The 16,732-nt window shown below is 46.5% G+C and overlaps 7 non-coding genes across 7 annotated transcripts; all 7 read right to left on the bottom strand.

The window, feature by feature from the left end:
• Positions 1-1,922: 1,922 nt before the first annotated feature.
• On the bottom strand, positions 1,923-1,995 carry trnak-cuu (transfer RNA lysine (anticodon CUU)). Its single transcript has one exon. It is a non-coding gene; the product is annotated as a tRNA-Lys (tRNA).
• A 476-nt stretch (positions 1,996-2,471) lies between these two features.
• trnal-caa (transfer RNA leucine (anticodon CAA)) lies at positions 2,472-2,578 on the bottom strand. The gene is made up of 2 exons: positions 2,541-2,578; positions 2,472-2,516 (listed from the first exon to the last, which is right to left on the bottom strand). It is a non-coding gene; the product is annotated as a tRNA-Leu (tRNA).
• A 2,107-nt stretch (positions 2,579-4,685) lies between these two features.
• Positions 4,686-4,758, bottom strand: trnak-cuu (transfer RNA lysine (anticodon CUU)). Its single transcript has one exon. It is a non-coding gene; the product is annotated as a tRNA-Lys (tRNA).
• A 476-nt stretch (positions 4,759-5,234) lies between these two features.
• Positions 5,235-5,341, bottom strand: trnal-caa (transfer RNA leucine (anticodon CAA)). Its single transcript has 2 exons — positions 5,304-5,341; positions 5,235-5,279 (listed from the first exon to the last, which is right to left on the bottom strand). It is a non-coding gene; the product is annotated as a tRNA-Leu (tRNA).
• Positions 5,342-9,568: 4,227 nt separating this feature from the next.
• trnak-cuu (transfer RNA lysine (anticodon CUU)) lies at positions 9,569-9,641 on the bottom strand. The gene has a single exon. It is a non-coding gene; the product is annotated as a tRNA-Lys (tRNA).
• Positions 9,642-10,117: 476 nt separating this feature from the next.
• trnal-caa (transfer RNA leucine (anticodon CAA)) lies at positions 10,118-10,224 on the bottom strand. The gene is made up of 2 exons: positions 10,187-10,224; positions 10,118-10,162 (listed from the first exon to the last, which is right to left on the bottom strand). It is a non-coding gene; the product is annotated as a tRNA-Leu (tRNA).
• A 4,776-nt stretch (positions 10,225-15,000) lies between these two features.
• Positions 15,001-15,107, bottom strand: trnal-caa (transfer RNA leucine (anticodon CAA)). Its single transcript has 2 exons — positions 15,070-15,107; positions 15,001-15,045 (listed from the first exon to the last, which is right to left on the bottom strand). It is a non-coding gene; the product is annotated as a tRNA-Leu (tRNA).
• Between the last annotated feature and the right edge of the window lie 1,625 nt (positions 15,108-16,732).

The following is a 16,732-nucleotide window of genomic DNA, read 5'->3' as shown; positions in this document are numbered from 1 at the left end:
TGAGCTAGCCGGGCCTCAAAGAGAACCCTGAAAAGACCCTTTGACCTTCAATGAAGCAACATATTTCCAGGCGTCTTTGAGCAAAGTCCCACTTTGTTTCAGCAATCGCTCTTACATCAGCTGCAACTATTTAGCCGTTTGTTTTCTGCAACTTCCTCCAGACAGTAAGTCTTAGGCTTGGAGTATATTGCTTTGAACTAACCGTTTGTCCTCATTCTTGATCCTGTCCATCCTCGTTACTCCCAAAGAGAACCTCAACATCTTAAGCTCTGCTACCTCCAGCTCTGCCTCCTGTGTTTTCTTTAGTGCCGCTGTCTCTAAGCCGAACAACATCGCTGGTCTCACCACTGTCTTGAGACGGTGGCTTCCTTTCATTCTCGCTGACACTCTTTTATCACACAACACACCTGACACTTTTTTCCACCCGTTCCAACCTGATTGCAGTCGCCTCTTCAACTCTTTTCCACACTCTCCGTTGCTCTGAACCGTTGACCCTAAGTACTTAAAGTCCTGCACCTTCTTCACCTCTGCCCCCTGTAACCTCACCGTTCCACCTGGGTCCCTCTCATTGACACACATCTCAGTTTTCCAGAGCAGACCTCCATCTCTCTAGATTTTCCTCCACCTGCTCCCTGTTCTCACTACAAATCACAATGTCATCCGCAAACATCATAGTCCACGGAGATTCCAGTCTAACCTCATCTGTCAGCCTGTCCGCCACCAGAGCTAGGAAGAAGGGGCTCAGAGCCGATCCTTGATCCAGACCCACCGCCACCTTGAACTCCTCTGTCACATCTACAGCACACCTCACCGCGGTCTTACAGCTTTCATACATGTCCTCCATCACTGTAACATACTTCTCTGCCACTCCAGAATTCCTCATACAATACCACAGCTCCTCTCTCGGCACCCTGTCATACGCTTTCTCTAAGTCTACGAAGACACAATGCAACTCCCCATGACCTTCTCTGTATTTCTCCATCGGCATCCTCAAAGCAAATACTTCATCTGTTGGACATTTTCTAGGCATGAAACCATATTGCTCACCTCTGCCCTTAGCCTAGCTTCCACTACTATTTCCCACAACTTCATTGTGTGGCTCATCAACTTTCTTCCTCTGTAGTTGCCACAGCTCTGCTCATCTCCCTTGTTCTTAAAAATGGGCACCAGTACACTTCTCCTCCAGTCCTCGGCCCTCCTCTCACTCTCCAAGATCTTGTTAAACAAACTAGTCAGAAACTCTACTGCCACCTCTCCTAGACACTTTCATACCTCCACAGGTATGTCATCAGGACCCGCTGCCTTTCCACTCTTCATCCTCTTCAACGTCCTCCTCACTTCACTCTTACTAATCTTGGCTACTTACTGCTCCACACCAGTCCCCTCTTCTACTCTTTGTTCCCTTTCATTTTCCTCATTGATTAACTCTTAAAAAGTTCTCCTTCCATCTTCCCATCACAATCCTGGCATCTGTCAATTTATTTCCATCCTTATCATTAATCACCCTAACCTGCTGCACATCCTTCCCATCTGTGTCTCTTAGTCTGGCCAACCTGAACAAATCCACCTCCCCCTCTTTAGTGTCCAACCTAGCATACAAGTCCTCATATGCTCTTTGCCACGTCTACCTTCACCTTACGCTGCATCTCCCTGTACTCTTGTCGACTCTCTTCAGTCCTCGCAGTGTCCCACTTCTTCTTAGCTAACCTTTTTCTCTGTATACACTCCTGAAGTTCCTCGTTCTGCCGCCAAATCACCTTGTCCACTTTCCTCTTTCCAGATGACACACCGAGTACCCTCGGTGTTCCCTATGAAAGTCCCCCAGTGACTTTCATTTTCAGCTGTACATAAAATCAAGTTGTTCTGCAGTTTTTGTGTTGGTCCCAGATCTTCTCCAGTGTGGCCATAATCAAAAAAGTCCCCGCCCAACGTGGGGCTCGAACCCACGACCCTGAGATTAAGAGTCTCATGCTCTACCGACTGAGCTAGCCGGGCCGCTAAAAGGACACCTGAAAAGACCCTTTGACCCTCAATAAAGCAACATTTTTCCAGGCGTGTTTAAGCAAAGTCCCACTCTGTTTCAGCAATCACTTTTAGATCAGCTGCAACTATTTAGCCGTTTGATTTCTGCATCTTCCTCCAGACAGTAAGTCTTAAGCTTGGAATAAATTGCTTCGAACTAATCGTTTGCATGCACATCATGGCCACCTCACTTGACGTGAGTTGATGTGGAGGGTCAGTTGTGCGCGTGGTCAGAAATTACTGCCAGGAGTGCCCGAGGTGCATTCTCGTAAGAATGTTGCGGCAGCATTATCTCAGCAGCACAATGGTATATGGTAGAGAAGGATTATGCAATAGTGTTGCCATGTCTTTTGCTTTGTGCAACAAAAGACAATCACGAGTTGTTAAAGTTTTCAAAGTTGTTCAATACAAATATGTCTAAATCATTAGCAACATGCAGATAAAAGTAATGTCAGGAGTGGGATTTGAACCCACGCCTCCACTGGAGACCAGAAGTCCCTTTGGGGAAGGAGTTCTTCCTTGAGTCTGGCGCCTTAGACCGCTCGGCCATCCTGACAGCCGTTGGTGGGCGCCGACTCTTTAGGACAGTGGAACTAAGTCATTAGGTTGTTATTCTCTAATTCAATCAACATACTCGAGGTGTTCTTGAGGAAAGTCTCAATTTGTTGTAATACTCACCTTTGTCTCAGCTGGAAAGGGCCGTCAGTCGGGACTTTGCGCAACTTATGACAGTGTAATGAAGTGAGTGAAGCTCTTGTTTGTGAGTTTAGTGGGTTTCAGTTGGAGTGTTGGTTAGATGATCGATATTGTTTGGCAAAACGTTTGTACGGGTAGCCAAGTCTGGCTGCAGTTGCAGCTGGATTTTCTGAATTGCTACTTTTTCGAAAACCTCAGCATCCATCGTAGGGCTTGCAGCCTTTTGTTACGCTTATGCACAGTTTGAGAAAACTGATTGGAAACATGGTTACGTGTATAAACGACAACAAAATTGCGGTACTCCGAGTGGTATCTAGTCGGGTAAAGTCGGTTTCCATATCCCAATTTGTGAAATCACTGTCCTTTTACACTGTCCTCCAGACAGTAAGTCTTAGGCTTGGAGTATATTGCTTTGAACTAACCGTTTAGCCTCATTCTTGATCCTGTCCATCTTTGTTACTCCCAAAGAGAACCTCAACATCTTAAGCTCTGCTACCTCCAGCTCTGCCTCCTGTGTTTTCTTTAGTGCCGCTGTCTCTAAGCCGAACAACATCGCTGGTCTCACCACTGTCTTGAGACGGTGGCTTCCTTTCATTCTCGCTGACACTCTTTTATCACACAACACACCTGACACTTTTGTCCACCCGTTCCAACCTGATTGCAGTCGCCTCTTCAACTCTTTTCCACACTCTCCGTTGCTCTCAACCGTTGACCCTAAGTACTTAAAGTCCTGCACCTTCTTCACCTCTGCCCCCTGTAACCTCACCGTTCCACCTAGGTCCCTCTCATTGACACACATCTCAGTTTTCCAGAGCAGACCTCCATCTCTCTAGATTTTCCTCCACCTGCTCCCTGTTCTCACTACAAATCACAATGTCATCCGCAAACATCATAGTCCACGGAGATTCCAGTCTAACCTCATCTGTCAGCCTGTCCGCCACCAGAGCAAGGAAGAAGGGGCTCAGAGCCGATCCTTGATGCAGACCCACCGCCACCTTGAACTCCTCTGTCACATCTACAGCACACCTCACTGCGGTATTACAGCTTTCATACATGTCCTCCATCACTGTAACATACTTCTCTGCCAAACACCTCTGCCCTTAGCCTAGCTTCCACTACTATTTCCCACAACTTCATTGTGTGGCTCATCAACTTTATTCCTCTGTAGTTGCCACAGCTCTGCTCATCTCCTTTGTTCTTAAAAATGGGCACCAGTACACTTCTCCTCCAGTCCTCAGCCCTCCTTTCACTCTCCAAGATCTTGTTAAACAAACTAGTCAGAAACTCTACTGCCACCTCTCCTAGACACTTTCATACCTCCACAGGTATGTCATCAGGACCCGCTGCCTTTCCACTCTTCATCCTCTTCAACGTCCTCCTCACTTCACTCCTACTAATCTTGGCTACTTCCTGCTCCACACCAGTCACATCTTCTACTCTTTGTTCCCTTTCATTTTCCTCATTGATTAACTCTTAAAAAGTTCTCCTTCCATCTTCCCATCACAATCCTGGCACCTGTCAATTTATTTCCATCCTTATCATTAATCACCCTAACCTGCTGCACATCCTTCCCATCTCTGTCTCTTAGTCTGACCAACCTGAACAAATCCACCCCTCCCTCTTTAGTGTCCAACCTAGCATACAAGTCCTCATATGCTTTTTGCCACCTCTACCTTCACCTTACGCTGCATCTCCCTGTACTCTTGTCGACTCTCTTCAGTCCTCGCAGTGTCCCACTTCTTCTTAGCTAACCTTTTTCTCTGTATACACTCCTGAAGTTCCTCGTTCTGCCGCCAAATCACCTTGTCCACTTTTCTCTTTCCAGATGACACACCGAGTACCCTCGGTGTTCCCTATGAAAGTCCCCCAGTGACTTTCATTTTCAGCTGTACAAGAAATCAAGTTGTTCTGCAGTTTTTGTGTTGGTCCCAGATCTTCTCCAGTGTGGCCATAATCAAAAAAGACCCCTCCCAACGTGGGGCTCGAACCCACGACCCTGAGATTAAGAGTCTCATGCTCTACCGACTGAGCTAGCCGGGCCGCTAAAAGGACACCTGAAAAGACCCTTTGACCCTCAATAAAGCAACATTTTTCCAGGCGTGTTTAAGCAAAGTCCCACTCTGTTTCAGCAATCACTTTTAGATCAGCTGCAACTATTTAGCCGTTTGTTTTCTGCATCTTCCTCCAGACAGTAAGTCTTAGGCTTGGAATAAATTGCTTCGAACTAATCGTTTGCATGCACATCATGGCCACCTCACTTGACGTGAGTTGATGTGGAGGGTCAGTTGTGCGCGTGGTCAGAAATTACTGCCAGGAGTGCCCGAGGTGCATTCTCGTAAGAATGTTGCGGCAGCATTATCTCAGCAGCACAATGGTATATGGTAGAGAAGGATTATGCAATAGTGTTGCCATGTCTTTTGCTTTGTGCAACAAAAGACAATCACGAGTTGTTAAAGTTTTCAAAGTTGTTCAATACAAATATGTCTAAATCATTAGCAACATGCAGATAAAAGTAATGTCAGGAGTGGGATTTGAACCCACGCCTCCACTGGAGACCAGAAGTCCCTTTGGGGAAGGAGTTCTTCCTTGAGTCTGGCGCCTTAGACCGCTCGGCCATCCTGACAGCCGTTGGTGGGCGCCGACTCTTTAGGACAGTGGAACTAAGTCATTAGGTTGTTATTCTCTAATTCAATCAACATACTCGAGGTGTTCTTGAGGAAAGTCTCAATTTGTTGTAATACTCACCTTTGTCTCAGCTGGAAAGGGCCGTCAGTCGGGACTTTGCGCAACTTATGACAGTGTAATGAAGTGAGTGAAGCTCTTGTTTGTGAGTTTAGTGGGTTTCAGTTGGAGTGTTGGTTAGATGATCGATATTGTTTGGCAAAACGTTTGTACGGGTAGCCAAGTCTGGCTGCAGTTGCAGCTGGATTTTCTGAATTGTTACTTTTTCGAAAACCTCAGCATCCATCGTAGGGCTTGCAGCCTTTTGTTACGCTTATGCACAGTTTGAGAAAACTGATTGGAAACATGGTTACGTGTATAAACGACAACAAAATTGCGGTACTCCGAGTGGTATCTAGTCGGGTAAAGTCGGTTTCCATATCCCAATTTGTGAAATCACCTCCCCTGAGAAAGCCGACTGTAATTTGGCTACTTTACTGTGTGTAATTGCAGGAAGTGACTTTCATTTTCAGCTGTACAAGAAATCAAGGTTTTGTGGAGTTTTAGTGTTGGTCCCAGATCTTATCCAGTGTGGCCGTATTGAAAACACCACACATAACGTGGGGCTCGAACCCACGACCCTGAAATTAAAACTCTCATGCTCTACCGCCTGAGCTAGCCGGGCCTCAAAGAGGACCCTGAAAAGACCCTTTGACCTTCAATGAAGCAACATATTTCCAGGCGTCTTTGAGCAAAGACCCACTTTGTTTCAGCAATCGCTCTTACATCAGCTGCAACTATTTAGCCGTTTGTTTTCTGCAACTTCCTCCAGACAGTAAGTCTTAGGCTTGGAGTATATTGCTTAGAACTAACCGTTTGTCCTCATTCTTGATCCTGTCCATCCTCGTTACTCCCAAACAGAACCTCAACATCTTAAGCTCTGCTACCTCCAGCTCTGCCTCCTGTGTTTTCTTCAGTGCCGCTGTCTCTAAGCCGAACAACATCGCTGGTCTCACCACTGTCTTGAGACGGTGGCTTCCTTTCATTCTCGCTGACACTCTTTTATCACACAACCCACCTGACACTTTTTTCCACCCGTTCCAACCTGATTGCAGTCGCCTCTTCAACTCTTTTCCACACTCTCCGTTGCTCTGAACCGTTGACCCTAAGTACTTAAAGTCCTGCACCTTCTTCACCTCTGCCCCCTGTAACCTCACCGTTCCACCTAGGTCCCTCTCATTGACACACATCTCAGTTTTCCAGAGCAGACCTCCATCTCTCTAGATTTTCCTCCACCTGCTCCCTGTTCTCACTACAAATCACAATGTCATCCGCAAACATCATAGTCCACGGAGATCCCAGTCTAACCTCATCTGTCAGCCTGTCCGCCACCAGAGCAAGGAAGAAGGGGCTCAGAGCCGATCCTTGATGCAGACCCACCGCCACCTTGAACTCCTCTGTCACATCTACAGCACACCTCACCACGGTCTTACAGCTTTCATACATGTCCTCCATCACTGTAACATACTTCTCTGCCACTCCAGAATTCCTCATACAATACCACAGCTCCTCTCTCGGCACCCTGTCATACGATTTCTCTAAGTCTACGAAGACACAATGCAACTCCCCATGACCTTCTCTGTATTTCTCCATCGGCATCCTCAAAGCAAATACTTCATCTGTTGGACTCTTTCTAGGCATGAAACCATATTGCTCACCTCTGCCCTTAGCCTAGCTTCCACTACTATTTCCCACAACTTCATTGTGTGGCTCATCAACTTTATTCCTCTGTAGTTGCCACAGCTCTGCTCATCTCCCTTGTTCTTAAAAATGGGCACCAGTACACTTCTCCTCGATTTTCGATTTTCTGAATTGCTACTTTTTCGAAAACCTCATCATCCATCGTAGGGCTTGCAGCCTTTTGTTACGCTTATGCACAGTTTGAGAAAGCTGATTGGAAACTTGGTTACGTGTATAAACGACAACAAAATTGCGGTACTCCGAGTGGTATCTAGTCGGGTAAAGTCGGTTTCCATATCCCAATTTGTGAAATCACCTCCCCTGAGAAAGCCGACTGTAATTTGGCTACTTTACTGTGTGTAATTGCAGGAAGTGACTTTCATTTTCAGCTGTACAAGAAATCAAGGTTTTGTGGAGTTTTAGTGTTGGTCCCAGATCTTATCCAGTGTGGCCGTATTAAAAGCACCACACAAAACGTGGGGCTTGAACCCACGACCCTGAGATTAAAACTCTCATGCTCTACCGCCTGAGATAGCCGGGCCTCAAAGAGGACCCTGAAAAGACCCTTTGACCTTCAATGAAGCAACATATTTCCAGGCGTCTTTGAGCAAAGTCCCACTTTGTTTCAGCAATCGCTCTTACATCAGCTGCAACTATTTAGCCGTTTGTTTTCTGCAACTTCCTCCAGACAGTAAGTCTTAGGCTTGGAGTATATTGCTTTGAACTAACCGTTTGTCCTCATTCTTGATCCTGTCCATCCTCGTTACTCCCAAAGAGAACCTCAACATCTTAAGCTCTGCTACCTCCAGCTCTGCCTCCTGTGTTTTCTTTAGTGCCGCTGTCTCTAAGCCGAACAACATCGCTGGTCTCACCACTGTCTTGAGACGGTGGCTTCCTTTCATTCTCGCTGACACTCTTTTATCACACAACACACCTGACACTTTTTTCCACCCGTTCCAACCTGATTGCAGTCGCCTCTTCAACTCTTTTCCACACTCTCCGTTGCTCTGAACCGTTGACCCTAAGTACTTAAAGTCCTGCACCTTCTTCACCTCTGCCCCCTGTAACCTCACCGTTCCACCTGGGTCCCTCTCATTGACACACATCTCAGTTTTCCAGAGCAGACCTCCATCTCTCTAGATTTTCCTCCACCTGCTCCCTGTTCTCACTACAAATCACAATGTCATCCGCAAACATCATAGTCCACGGAGATTCCAGTCTAACCTCATCTGTCAGCCTGTCCGCCACCAGAGCTATGAAGAAGGGGCTAAGAGCCGATCCTTGATGCAGACCCACCGCCACCTTGAACTCCTCTGTCACATCTACAGCACACCTCACCGCGGTCTTACAGCTTTCATACATGTCCTCCATCACTCTAACATACTTCTCTGCCACTCCAGAATTCCTCATACAATACCACAGCTCCTCTCTCGGCACCCTGTCATACGCTTTCTCTAAGTCTACGAAGACACAATGCAACTCCCCATGACCTTCTCTGTATTTCTCCATCGGCATCCTCAAAGCAAATACTTCATCTGTTGGACTCTTTCTAGGCATGAAACCATATTGCTCACCTCTGCCCTTAGCCTAGCTTCCACTACTATTTCCCACAACTTCATTGTGTGGCTCATCAACTTTATTCCTCTGTAGTTGCCACAGCTCTGCTCATCTCCTTTGTTCTTAAAAATGGGCACCAGTACACTTCTCCTCCAGTCCTCAGCCCTCCTTTCACTCTCCAAGATCTTGTTAAACAAACTAGTCAGAAACTCTACTGCCACCTCTCCTAGACACTTTCATACCTCCACAGGTATGTCATCAGGACCCGCTGCCTTTCCACTCTTCATCCTCTTCAACGTCCTCCTCACTTCACTCTTACTAATCTTGGCTACTTCCTGCTCCACACCAGTCACATCTTCTACTCTTTGTTCCCTTTCATTTTCCTCATTGATTAACTCTTAAAAAGTTCTCCTTCCATCTTCCCATCACAATCCTGGCACCTGTCAATTTATTTCCATCCTTATCATTAATCACCCTAACCTGCTGCACATCCTTCCCATCTCTGTCTCTTAGTCTGACCAACCTGAACAAATCCACCCCTCCCTCTTTAGTGTCCAACCTAGCATACAAGTCCTCATATGCTTTTTGCCACCTCTACCTTCACCTTACGCTGCATCTCCCTGTACTCTTGTCGACTCTCTTCAGTCCTCGCAGTGTCCCACTTCTTCTTAGCTAACCTTTTTCTCTGTATACACTCCTGAAGTTCCTCGTTCTGCCGCCAAATCACCTTGTCCACTTTTCTCTTTCCAGATGACACACCGAGTACCCTCGGTGTTCCCTATGAAAGTCCCCCAGTGACTTTCATTTTCAGCTGTACAAGAAATCAAGTTGTTCTGCAGTTTTTGTGTTGGTCCCAGATCTTCTCCAGTGTGGCCATAATCAAAAAAGACCCCTCCCAACGTGGGGCTCGAACCCACGACCCTGAGATTAAGAGTCTCATGCTCTACCGACTGAGCTAGCCGGGCCGCTAAAAGGACACCTGAAAAGACCCTTTGACCCTCAATAAAGCAACATTTTTCCAGGCGTGTTTAAGCAAAGTCCCACTCTGTTTCAGCAATCACTTTTAGATCAGCTGCAACTATTTAGCCGTTTGTTTTCTGCATCTTCCTCCAGACAGTAAGTCTTAGGCTTGGAATAAATTGCTTCGAACTAATCGTTTGCATGCACATCATGGCCACCTCACTTGACGTGAGTTGATGTGGAGGGTCAGTTGTGCGCGTGGTCAGAAATTACTGCCAGGAGTGCCCGAGGTGCATTCTCGTAAGAATGTTGCGGCAGCATTATCTCAGCAGCACAATGGTATATGGTAGAGAAGGATTATGCAATAGTGTTGCCATGTCTTTTGCTTTGTGCAACAAAAGACAATCACGAGTTGTTAAAGTTTTCAAAGTTGTTCAATACAAATATGTCTAAATCATTAGCAACATGCAGATAAAAGTATTGTCAGGAGTGGGATTTGAACCCACGCCTCCACTGGAGACCAGAAGTCCCTTTGGGGAAGGAGTTCTTCCTTGAGTCTGGCGCCTTAGACCGCTCGGCCATCCTGACAGCCGTTGGTGGGCGCCGACTCTTTAGGAGAGTGGAACTAAGTCATTAGGTTGTTATTCTCTAATTCAATCAACATACTCGAGGTGTTCTTGAGGAAAGTCTCAATTTGTTGTAATACTCACCTTTGTCTCAGCTGGAAAGGGCCGTCAGTCGGGACTTTGCGCAACTTATGACAGTGTAATGAAGTGAGTGAAGCTCTTGTTTGTGAGTTTAGTGGGTTTCAGTTGGAGTGTTGGTTAGATGATCGATATTGTTTGGCAAAACGTTTGTACGGGTAGCCAAGTCTGGCTGCAGTTGCAGCTGGATTTTCTGAATTGCTACTTTTTCGAAAACCTCAGCATCCATCGTAGGGCTTGCAGCCTTTTGTTACGCTTATGCACAGTTTGAGAAAACTGATTGGAAACATGGTTACGTGTATAAACGACAACAAAATTGCGGTACTCCGAGTGGTATCTAGTCGGGTAAAGTCGGTTTCCATATCCCAATTTGTGAAATCACCTCCCCTGAGAAAGCCGACTGTAATTTGGCTACTTTACTGTGTGTAATTGCAGGAAGTGACTTTCATTTTCAGCTGTACAAGAAATCAAGGTTTTGTGGAGTTTTAGTGTTGGTCCCAGATCTTATCCAGTGTGGCCGTATTGAAAACACCACACATAACGTGGGGCTCGAACCCACGACCCTGAAATTAAAACTCTCATGCTCTACCGCCTGAGCTAGCCGGGCCTCAAAGAGGACCCTGAAAAGACCCTTTGACCTTCAATGAAGCAACATATTTCCAGGCGTCTTTGAGCAAAGACCCACTTTGTTTCAGCAATCGCTCTTACATCAGCTGCAACTATTTAGCCGTTTGTTTTCTGCAACTTCCTCCAGACAGTAAGTCTTAGGCTTGGAGTATATTGCTTAGAACTAACCGTTTGTCCTCATTCTTGATCCTGTCCATCCTCGTTACTCCCAAACAGAACCTCAACATCTTAAGCTCTGCTACCTCCAGCTCTGCCTCCTGTGTTTTCTTCAGTGCCGCTGTCTCTAAGCCGAACAACATCGCTGGTCTCACCACTGTCTTGAGACGGTGGCTTCCTTTCATTCTCGCTGACACTCTTTTATCACACAACCCACCTGACACTTTTGTCCACCCGTTCCAACCTGATTGCAGTCGCCTCTTCAACTCTTTTCCACACTCTCCGTTGCTCTGAACCGTTGACCCTAAGTACTTAAAGTCCTGCACCTTCTTCACCTCTGCCCCCTGTAACCTCACCGTTCCACCTAGGTCCCTCTCATTGACACACATCTCAGTTTTCCAGAGCAGACCTCCATCTCTCTAGATTTTCCTCCACCTGCTCCCTGTTCTCACTACAAATCACAATGTCATCCGCAAACATCATAGTCCACGGAGATCCCAGTCTAACCTCATCTGTCAGCCTGTCCGCCACCAGAGCAAGGAAGAAGGGGCTCAGAGCCGATCCTTGATGCAGACCCACCGCCACCTTGAACTCCTCTGTCACATCTACAGCACACCTCACCACGGTCTTACAGCTTTCATACATGTCCTCCATCACTGTAACATACTTCTCTGCCACTCCAGAATTCCTCATACAATACCACAGCTCCTCTCTCGGCACCCTGTCATACGATTTCTCTAAGTCTACGAAGACACAATGCAACTCCCCATGACCTTCTCTGTATTTCTCCATCGGCATCCTCAAAGCAAATACTTCATCTGTTGGACTCTTTCTAGGCATGAAACCATATTGCTCACCTCTGCCCTTAGCCTAGCTTCCACTACTATTTCCCACAACTTCATTGTGTGGCTCATCAACTTTATTCCTCTGTAGTTGCCACAGCTCTGCTCATCTCCCTTGTTCTTAAAAATGGGCACCAGTACACTTCTCCTCGATTTTCGATTTTCTGAATTGCTACTTTTTCGAAAACCTCATCATCCATCGTAGGGCTTGCAGCCTTTTGTTACGCTTATGCACAGTTTGAGAAAGCTGATTGGAAACTTGGTTACGTGTATAAACGACAACAAAATTGCGGTACTCCGAGTGGTATCTAGTCGGGTAAAGTCGGTTTCCATATCCCAATTTGTGAAATCACCTCCCCTGAGAAAGCCGACTGTAATTTGGCTACTTTACTGTGTGTAATTGCAGGAAGTGACTTTCATTTTCAGCTGTACAAGAAATCAAGGTTTTGTGGAGTTTTAGTGTTGGTCCCAGATCTTATCCAGTGTGGCCGTATTAAAAGCACCACACAAAACGTGGGGCTTGAACCCACGACCCTGAGATTAAAACTCTCATGCTCTACCGCCTGAGATAGCCGGGCCTCAAAGAGGACCCTGAAAAGACCCTTTGACCTTCAATGAAGCAACATATTTCCAGGCGTCTTTGAGCAAAGTCCCACTTTGTTTCAGCAATCGCTCTTACATCAGCTGCAACTATTTAGCCGTTTGTTTTCTGCAACTTCCTCCAGACAGTAAGTCTTAGGCTTGGAGTATATTGCTTTGAACTAACCGTTTGTCCTCATTCTTGATCCTGTCCATCCTCGTTACTCCCAAAGAGAACCTCAACATCTTAAGCTCTGCTACCTCCAGCTCTGCCTCCTGTGTTTTCTTTAGTGCCGCTGTCTCTAAGCCGAACAACATCGCTGGTCTCACCACTGTCTTGAGACGGTGGCTTCCTTTCATTCTCGCTGACACTCTTTTATCACACAACACACCTGACACTTTTTTCCACCCGTTCCAACCTGATTGCAGTCGCCTCTTCAACTCTTTTCCACACTCTCCGTTGCTCTGAACCGTTGACCCTAAGTACTTAAAGTCCTGCACCTTCTTCACCTCTGCCCCCTGTAACCTCACCGTTCCACCTGGGTCCCTCTCATTGACACACATCTCAGTTTTCCAGAGCAGACCTCCATCTCTCTAGATTTTCCTCCACCTGCTCCCTGTTCTCACTACAAATCACAATGTCATCCGCAAACATCATAGTCCACGGAGATTCCAGTCTAACCTCATCTGTCAGCCTGTCCGCCACCAGAGCTATGAAGAAGGGGCTAAGAGCCGATCCTTGATGCAGACCCACCGCCACCTTGAACTCCTCTGTCACATCTACAGCACACCTCACCGCGGTCTTACAGCTTTCATACATGTCCTCCATCACTCTAACATACTTCTCTGCCACTCCAGAATTCCTCATACAATACCACAGCTCCTCTCTCGGCACCCTGTCATACGCTTTCTCTAAGTCTACGAAGACACAATGCAACTCCCCATGACCTTCTCTGTATTTCTCCATCGGCATCCTCAAAGCAAATACTTCATCTGTTGGACTCTTTCTAGGCATGAAACCATATTGCTCACCTCTGCCCTTAGCCTAGCTTCCACTACTATTTCCCACAACTTCATTGTGTGGCTCATCAACTTTATTCCTCTGTAGTTGCCACAGCTCTGCTCATCTCCTTTGTTCTTAAAAATGGGCACCAGTACACTTCTCCTCCAGTCCTCAGCCCTCCTTTCACTCTCCAAGATCTTGTTAAACAAACTAGTCAGAAACTCTACTGCCACCTCTCCTAGACACTTTCATACCTCCACAGGTATGTCATCAGGACCCGCTGCCTTTCCACTCTTCATCCTCTTCAACGTCCTCCTCACTTCACTCTTACTAATCTTGGCTACTTCCTGCTCCACACCAGTCACATCTTCTATTCTTTGTTCCCTTTCATTTTCCTCATTGATTAACTCTTAAAAAGTTCTCCTTCCATCTTCCCATCACAATCCTGGCACCTGTCAATTTATTTCCATCCTTATCATTAATCACCCTAACCTGCTGCACATCCTTCCCATCTCTGTCTCTTAGTCTGACCAACCTGAACAAATCCACCCCTCCCTCTTTAGTGTCCAACCTAGCATACAAGTCCTCATATGCTTTTTGCCACCTCTACCTTCACCTTACGCTGCATCTCCCTGTACTCTTGTCGACTCTCTTCAGTCTTCGCAGTGTCCCACTTCTTCTTAGCTAACCTTTTTCTCTGTATACACTCCTGAAGTTCCTCGTTCTGCCGCCAAATCACCTTGTCCACTTTTCTCTTTCCAGATGACACACCGAGTACCCTCGGTGTTCCCTATGAAAGTCCCCCAGTGACTTTCATTTTCAGCTGTACAAGAAATCAAGTTGTTCTGCAGTTTTTGTGTTGGTCCCAGATCTTCTCCAGTGTGGCCATAATCAAAAAAGACCCCTCTCAACGTGGGGCTCGAACCCACGACCCTGAAATTAAGAGTCTCATGCTCTACCGACTGAGCTAGCCGGGCCGCTAAAAGGACACCTGAAAAGACCCTTTGACCCTCAATAAAGCAACATTTTTCCAGGCGTGTTTAAGCAAAGTCCCACTCTGTTTCAGCAATCACTTTTAGATCAGCTGCAACTATTTAGCCGTTTGTTTTCTGCATCTTCCTCCAGACAGTAAGTCTTAGGCTTGGAATAAATTGCTTCGAACTAATCGTTTGCATGCACATCATGGCCACCTCACTTGACGTGAGTTGATGTGGAGGGTCAGTTGTGCGCGTGGTCAGAAATTACTGCCAGGAGTGCCCGAGGTGCATTCTCGTAAGAATGTTGCGGCAGCATTATCTCAGCAGCACAATGGTATATGGTAGAGAAGGATTATGCAATAGTGTTGCCATGTCTTTTGCTTTGTGCAACAAAAGACAATCACGAGTTGTTAAAGTTTTCAAAGTTGTTCAATACAAATATGTCTAAATCATTAGCAACATGCAGATAAAAGTAATGTCAGGAGTGGGATTTGAACCCACGCCTCCACTGGAGACCAGAAGTCCCTTTGGGGAAGGAGTTCTTCCTTGAGTCTGGCGCCTTAGACCGCTCGGCCATCCTGACAGCCGTTGGTGGGCGCCGACTCTTTAGGAGAGTGGAACTAAGTCATTAGGTTGTTATTCTCTAATTCAATCAACATACTCGAGGTGTTCTTGAGGAAAGTCTCAATTTGTTGTAATACTCACCTTTGTCTCAGCTGGAAAGGGCCGTCAGTCGGGACTTTGCGCAACTTATGACAGTGTAATGAAGTGAGTGAAGCTCTTGTTTGTGAGTTTAGTGGGTTTCAGTTGGAGTGTTGGTTAGATGATCGATATTGTTTGGCAAAACGTTTGTACGGGTAGCCAAGTCTGGCTGCAGTTGCAGCTGGATTTTCTGAATTGCTACTTTTTCGAAAACCTCAGCATCCATCGTAGGGCTTGCAGCCTTTTGTTACGCTTATGCACAGTTTGAGAAAACTGATTGGAAACATGGTTACGTGTATAAACGACAACAAAATTGCGGTACTCCGAGTGGTATCTAGTCGGGTAAAGTCGGTTTCCATATCCCAATTTGTGAAATCACCTCCCCTGAGAAAGCCGACTGTAATTTGGCTACTTTACTGTGTGTAATTGCAGGAAGTGACTTTCATTTTCAGCTGTACAAGAAATCAAGGTTTTGTGGAGTTTTAGTGTTGGTCCCAGATCTTATCCAGTGTGGCCGTATTGAAAACACCACACATAACGTGGGGCTCGAACCCACGACCCTGAAATTAAAACTCTCATGCTCTACCGCCTGAGCTAGCCGGGCCTCAAAGAGGACCCTGAAAAGACCCTTTGACCTTCAATGAAGCAACATATTTCCAGGCGTCTTTGAGCAAAGACCCACTTTGTTTCAGCAATCGCTCTTACATCAGCTGCAACTATTTAGCCGTTTGTTTTCTGCAACTTCCTCCAGACAGTAAGTCTTAGGCTTGGAGTATATTGCTTAGAACTAACCGTTTGTCCTCATTCTTGATCCTGTCCATCCTCGTTACTCCCAAACAGAACCTCAACATCTTAAGCTCTGCTACCTCCAGCTCTGCCTCCTGTGTTTTCTTCAGTGCCGCTGTCTCTAAGCCGAACAACATCGCTGGTCTCACCACTGTCTTGAGACGGTGGCTTCCTTTCATTCTCGCTGACACTCTTTTATCACACAACCCACCTGACACTTTTGTCCACCCGTTCCAACCTGATTGCAGTCGCCTCTTCAACTCTTTTCCACACTCTCCGTTGCTCTGAACCGTTGACCCTAAGTACTTAAAGTCCTGCACCTTCTTCACCTCTGCCCCCTGTAACCTCACCGTTCCACCTAGGTCCCTCTCATTGACACACATCTCAGTTTTCCAGAGCAGACCTCCATCTCTCTAGATTTTCCTCCACCTGCTCCCTGTTCTCACTACAAATCACAATGTCATCCGCAAACATCATAGTCCACGGAGATCCCAGTCTAACCTCATCTGTCAGCCTGTCCGCCACCAGAGCAAGGAAGAAGGGGCTCAGAGCCGATCCTTGATGCAGACCCACCGCCACCTTGAACTCCTCTGTCACATCTACAGCACACCTCACCATGGTCTTACAGCTTTCATACATGTCCTCCATCACTGTAACATACTTCTCTGCCACTCCAGAATTCCTCATACAATACCACAGCTCCTCTCTCGGCACCCTGTC

Source organism: Channa argus, unplaced genomic scaffold, assembly GCF_033026475.1.
Source record: "Channa argus isolate prfri unplaced genomic scaffold, Channa argus male v1.0 Contig093, whole genome shotgun sequence".
NCBI lineage: Eukaryota > Metazoa > Chordata > Actinopteri > Anabantiformes > Channidae > Channa > Channa argus.
This window is presented reverse-complemented; position numbering and strand designations above follow the sequence as displayed.